The following is a 7,163-nucleotide window of genomic DNA, read 5'->3' as shown; positions in this document are numbered from 1 at the left end:
CCACAAATACAAGTTAAAACTTTAAAACACAAAGAAGAAACCAAACAGATCCAGAAACACCGCCGCCTTCTCTGGGCCCGAGCTCATTTAAAATGAACTGAGGGGAAGTGGAAAAGTGTCCTGTAGTCCGATGAATCAACATTTGAACTTCTTTCTGGAAATCATGGACACACTGTCCTCCGGGCTAAAGACCCCTCAGCTTGTTACCAGTGCACAGTTCAAAAGCCAGTATTCATGATGGTGTAGGGGTGCATTGGTGCACATCTGTGAAGGCACAGTTAATGCTGAACGATATATACATGTCGTGCCAACATATACTGCCATCCAGACGTCTTTTCCAGGGAATTCAAAATTAAAAAAAAACAAAAATAATTCTCAGTTTCAACATTTGATATGTTGCTATTGTAGTATTTTCCTTTAAAAATACTGTTTACATGATTTGCATATCATTGCATTCTATTTGTATTTACGTTCTGCACAGCGTCCCAACTTTTTTGGAAATGGGGTTGTAGATGTGTGTGCACAATTGAATGCCTGTGTCAGAAATCATCTGAATTCTCCAGTTACAAGGGCTTTCTAGATATTTTTGCACATAGTGTAGTATTGGAATAGTAAGATGCTCAGTGGTGTCACCGTGTTTCTTGACCCGTCCAGGGTGCGGAAGCCTGCAGCCTTAAGATTCCTATATTTATTTATCTATTTTTTTGAGAATTTTTTCCAACAATGCTTTAAAATTTCAGTTTGAATGTCAAGTTTGACTTGAAATGTCCATTTTAAGTTTTCATTTGTTCGCATGCAGGAAGCAATTTCTGATCTAAAGGCTATCGGGCATTGCAAAACCGTTGCATTGTACGTCTTGGAAATTGGACATTCTATCAATGATCTGATACAACAGCATTATGTTAACACCAAAGTTTGCAGACAGTCAGCACAAGTCAGCACTTCACTCCAGCACTCCTGCTTCCCAGCGCTAGTGTTGTTAATGAGTTCTGCAGCAACATGATTATAGTCGTCATCAGGCTGTGTTAGAAGTTACAAGGGAATTCTGCAGATTTTCCAACAGAAGTTAGCTTAATTGAATCGTTAAGAGTGGTTTGATGTGAAACGCTTTGTTCTAGAGAAACTTCTAGAGAATCTGTGGTAGTGACCCTCACAGACCCCTCACATTTATTACGTGAACACATTGTTTTTTTTGAAACAATGTTTTATGACTTTTCTGAGAAAGCTTTTTTAAATCTGATGGTGGGGGGGGTACATGCAGGGCCTGCCCAGTAAAACGTTACACTGTTTTCCCATCAACATTCCATATAGAAGGTCAGAAGACTCGTGTAGGTTCACTGGTGGTTTTGGATAGTAAATAAAATGTCTGTATTTGTGTTGTAGTCATGGCGACCCCTGGTTCCCATCACCACCACTGTAAAGAAATCTGGACCATTTCACACCAAACCACTCTGAATCTCTCTGATTACATCTCAACATTTGAATTATGTGAACATTGTGAACAATTCAAAATTTGAATTGAGTAGTTTCAGCATCACAGCCTAAATACTTCATGAAAAATAGCTCATTTTTAAATCATAGTAGGTTTTATAGATGAAATATATCCGTATCTGTGCCAACCGAAGTTTTCAATGAATATCAATATCGGAAATGATTGTAAGTGAATCAGAAGTGGTATTGCACCATCTCTAGTTATTAACTATGATCACATCTGCTTATGAACCACTGGTCATTACTGAGCTTTGATTTTGCGAATATACAGTAAAGTAATGGGATATTTCTTAGATGATGAAATGTTTTCTTCTCTTGTACCGGTTCATTAGCAGCAAACAGGATCTGGCTGAACGTCGGCTTCGGTACGAATTGGTGAAAATACTGGAGGCCGCTTTGTGCCAAGAGTATAGAATGTGTGCGAGCGAGTCTTTCAAAGGGAGGATCAAAGTAAGTCTGCAGCAGAAAGACCAACGCTGCCCAATACGGCTGATCAGGAATGCAGAGGAAAACTAGAGCCCTCACACTTTCACCACACACAGCTGGGGACGCTTTTCCAGGCACAGATTAAGCCTAGTCCAAGAATGAAAAGGCTTTTCAATCGTGAATCCCCACCGACATTTGTAATTTAATTTAAGGCTAATCTAATATGTGTCTGGAAGGCCATGGTGTACACCTGTAATCTTCTCTCCCCCTGATCGTTTTCACATATTTCACCAACTGCTCTACTGCAGTTTCTCTCGCTCTTAATGACCAGTTCTCCAAAACGCCGCTGCTGGCCTTGATAACGAAACCCTAGTCACTTAGATCTGTTCTAAGTAATGAAGAAACCGTTGGCTTTGGTTTTTATGGCAGTCTTTCTCGATCTTACGGTGACTGCTCTCAATATGGCTGACTGTTCTATTCCATCGCGGCCTGTTTTCTTTAGAGGAGCGCTGGTGAAAATGAAAAATGTAACCGTCACAACATCTGTTGTAAACATGTCTACTTGCTTCCTACAGCTTTGCTGCAGTAGTTCTTAGAGTAAGACTTTTTGGTTTGAAGACTACAACAATCTTCTGGTGATGTAGCTGAAAAACTACAGTTGCTTTGGGTGATTTTTTGAGGTTGGTCTATTTTTTAAATGCTTTTTTTTTAATCCTAGCTTACAAATACAGAAGGAAATCAGCTAAAAAGAAGAGTATTGTCTGTATAACAGTCTTCAAATCACCATTACAATGGAAAGAATGCATCACTCAAATGATATAAAAAATGACTTGTCAGATGAGGAGTGACAAACTAGAAGCTAAAGCTAGCAAGGGAGCCTAGTTATCTAGATCCACTGGCCTGTAGTGCTTTTCTTTCCACTTGAAGTCAATAGTGGGCTGAAACTGAGCTGATCAGTTGGATCAGGAGTGTTGGCAGCATGGAAAACGTTGAAGTCCAGGGCAGTGGGCCTCCAGGAACAGGGTTAAAGAACACTGATATTGATACCTCAGTTTGGCTTCTTTTCCCTGATTTAAAGGGTGTAATACGTGTCTCATGCGTCCGTGTTGTGGTAAATAAAGCTGGAGTTGCTGTTTTTTATTACAGTTTTGTTCCACAACTGAGGTGAGAGTTGCAGTAATGTTAAACCCTTATATCATTGGCTAGAATTGCAGTCAGGATAGGTTGACACCACAGGGATTCCCATTGTATGGTTGTATGTATCTGCGTAACACATGCCGGGTGTTGTAGTGAGAGAACACTGAACATGAAATTGATATAAAATCAATGTGCGAAACACCCCGTGGTATTTGGGGTGGGTCTCATGTCGGCTGGCTACTCCAGCATTGGTGGGCTGCTAACTCACTTGCCATAGTGGTGCGGATGCTAGCTTCATGGGAATGGTTTGACCATTCTTCTTCTGGAAATGCTCTTTTCTAGTTTGGTAATGCGTGGACATTAACTGAGATCGTATACACATCACTTCTGTCTTCGGTTTGGGAAATGAGTAACAATTCTTTCCACCGAACTCTTAGGGAATTGGGCAAGTTTTTAGGTTTACAAATATGCAACAGCAGGTTTTTCAGAGATATTTCAGGCACAGTTGCAGTTGCAAGTCTATGAAGGACCAACCAAGGTGAACCAATTTGCTAAAGCGCCACCTTGAGGCAGATCTCCTCAGAATATCAAAGCTACTTCTCCTTAGAATACCAAAGACAGAAGCCCGCTGATTGTGGGTGAAGCAGCTAAACAATGACTTTTCCCTATGTATGTATGTGAGCATCTAAAACACTGTAACATCATATATTTATTTGCAGGAACCCTGCAAAATTTTGAGACATTAAAGGGGTCCAAAAGGTTATTTAGAGTGTCCACGGCCCCCAAAGGACCCCTCGTATCTCGCACCCTGTTTAAAACCACAAGTTCTGTGAAACTGATGAGCCTGAGGGATACAGTGCTCTGCTAGAGAATACTGCATAACACAAAAATAACATCAAACTCTGTGTTTTATCAGGTCACAATGCCCCTTTACTCATAGAAAGATGTTTCAGGGCTTTAAACTGATAATAACTATGTAGAAATGACCTTAAAAGTCAAAAATATGTGTTATTGTAACCATCATTTATCATAAGCAGATGAATCTGTGGGTATTTTAGTCTATTCTTCACCCTGTCCTGTTCCACCAGGTGGAGATAGAACAGCTTTAGTTGAGAGAATCTGAGGAATGTCTGGCTGATAGGATTCTAATAATAAAACACCGCCATGCAAAATGTCAACAAAATAAATATTTTAATAACAACCTGTATCAAAATAGTTCATCTCTCACTTTTACCTTCAGCCCCAAGTAACAGTGGGACAAAGTAGCGTAACTGGGTCTAACTGGACATTGGCTTTTATACAATCTTCAGCGTTGAGGACCAGAGAGGTACCAGTGTCGGCTTGAATAACTAATACATGTTCAGCTACCCGGAGTGGAGTTAAGGTCGCTCTCCAGAGATTATTTCACAACGCAGGATCTCTACATAAACAGATGAGACATCTCTGGCTTTTACTATTGGAGAGGCCTTAGGGTGTCGTCCCCAGTATGTCAAGTGAAACGAGAAGTGTCACTCCATGAAGTATTCTTGTGGGGACGAGAACCTCTGGGGACAACCATGAGACATTTGGGCAAAATGTAGGTGGGAACAAAGTGAGTGTGAAATTTCTTAACCAATGAAATGCTTTGTGAAGGTGGATCTCAGAGTCGGTGGGCAATGGTGCACTCGTGAAAATTGTCCAAGGGACAACAAGCTTGTCGTCGGCCCGTAATTGCAATGTAGGTTAGCATGGCTGAAAGATCCCCCACGAAAGGAACATTACATGCCATAAAGATAAACATCACCTCCATTAAAGGAAAAACAGTTCCATTAGCTAACAACAGCTTGTTTTGCTTGTGTTATTGATTGTACTCTAGACATTAAGGAGCAAGGAAAGAGGAATTTGGGGGTGGATTTTAAGGGGTTTCCCTGGAAAACTTGTAGAGAGGAGAATCACACTCTGTAATGTCTTCTGGTTTTCTCAAACACTAGAGGGCGCTCCCAGAGCGAGTCCAAAATGAATGGTTAAGATGGAGCATTTGAGCAAAATTCGAATTTATAATTGCTTAAACATTTAATGTAAAAGAATACATTCATTTCCTAAACACTGAAAAGCTTAAAACACAAACACCACTGTTATATTTTTAGGAGCTTTTAAACTCGAATTACAGGAGTTTAAAACAGCGCCTTGTACGTTCATAACGTCTGTGAGAGTGAACAGCCAATGAGCTGCTCTGCTCACCAACCAATCAGCTCTCAGTAGCTGTTTTAGTGAAACACACTCTTCTACTTTCTAAAATTAAAGGAAAGTTCTGAGCGAGTGATTAGAAACTATTTAAACTATACTTTTTTAGACGCTTTAGCTCCATTTACCCCAATTCATTGAGGACTTGCTCACAGGCGCCCTCTGGTGTTTTGCAGTCATGTTTTTGATACAACGGGGGAAATAAGAAGCTCTGGTTTACGCTCTTACAGGTTGTCCCCAGACGTGTATTCTTGTTACAAGATGTCTGGCCCCACAAGACTATTCATGAAACAGCCTCCTGGTGTCCATTTCTGGATATTCATTTATTCATCTGTCATTGTTCAAGGTATCAACTTGTGGCACTGGGTCAAAGCTCATACTCTCCACTGAATACTTATGTTCTCAGAAATGGCCAAACGGGGCGCATTTACATTTTAATGCCATTCAAGCGACTTACAGTTTTTATCGTGGCGAATGTAGTGTTAGGAGTCCTGCCCAAGGACTCAGTATAGCATGGTGAGCTTGCCCAAGAGGGACATCAAACCCCAGTCTTTCTTGTTGACTTGTGTGGCCACTTCATGTTACCAGCCACTACAGACCAGTGCCCCTCAATCCTGGACCTGGAGGCCCACTGCCCTGCACAGTGTAGTTCTTTTTCTGCTTTAACACAACCATTTTAACTCGAAATGAGCTGATTAGTTGGATCAGGTGTGTCAAGAGCAGGAAGACTTCTTAAAAATAAAAAATCTTAAAAATAACGCTATCAGAGAAGGTTATTTGCATTGCAAAAAAAAAATCATCTTAAGACTAATTATTATTATTATTATTATTATTTTTTTTAAAGATTGTTGATATTGATGTTGCTATAATGAGGCTATATAACTCAGTGATCTCTGATCCTCCTCCTGCAGAGCTACCTTACGTGCACAGTTTACTTCCAACTTATATCCAGTAAGCTGCCCCACCACTTACTTAACTCTAATACGTCTGATCCAGCCAATCAGGGACTTGGGAAGACGTTGATTTGCTGGAGCAGGTGTGGTAAACTGTGAAAATAGGCTGTGCAGGAAAGTAGCTCTTCACAAGGGGGGCTGGACACCACTGGTATAACTGATTTCTACATGTTTTTAAGCAGAGGTGAACTACCCACCTCTGAGTTTAAGTCATTTTATCTAATGAAATATTTTCAGGTTTTTTGCTTAAATTTCCAAGAATTATTTTTTAAAACAAGCCTCATTATCTGCCAATGGAATAAGACAATTTTGGTAGATAAAACTTCTTAAAACAAGTAAAAAATCATTTTGATATTTGGCCAACATTGATGCTACTTTTGGTTTTCTTAAGGAGTCTAAACAAAAACCCATTTTCACACCTTCACTGTTGAGAGTATACTTAATATTAAAACTACGGAAAAACTCCATCGTGTCTGCTATCCTGATTCTGAATTGCATCAGAATCGTACACAGAGCACAATGAGTAGCAGAAATATGGATATAGGATGTTTTAAATCTCCAGAATCAGGAGTAGGACATGCAGAGGTCCTTCTTCTGGTCAATGGAAATGCCATACATTTATATCAGTGAGTTGTTGTTTTTGTTTTTCCTGTTTTAAATCCTTTTTCTGTTGTTGGGGCACCAAAAACTGGCCTGGCAGCTGCAGCAGTTCCTGATTAAAGGTTTTAGTGATTTCACACTCTAATCTTCTAACCAAGTACACAGTGTATCAGTATGAGCTTTTACCCATAGCCACCCTCAAACTCCAATCCTTTCTCCTATCAAGTGCTTAGTCTTCTGTGTTGGATTTGACTATTGCAGTTCAATTGAGGTCTTTACTACCACTCCTGTTTCCAGCACTGACATTAGCTACATTCATCTGGTCATTTTTGT

This window comes from Colossoma macropomum, unplaced genomic scaffold (assembly GCF_904425465.1).
Source record: "Colossoma macropomum unplaced genomic scaffold, Colossoma_macropomum, whole genome shotgun sequence".
In the NCBI taxonomy this organism is placed as follows: domain Eukaryota; kingdom Metazoa; phylum Chordata; class Actinopteri; order Characiformes; family Serrasalmidae; genus Colossoma; species Colossoma macropomum.
This window is presented reverse-complemented; position numbering follows the sequence as displayed.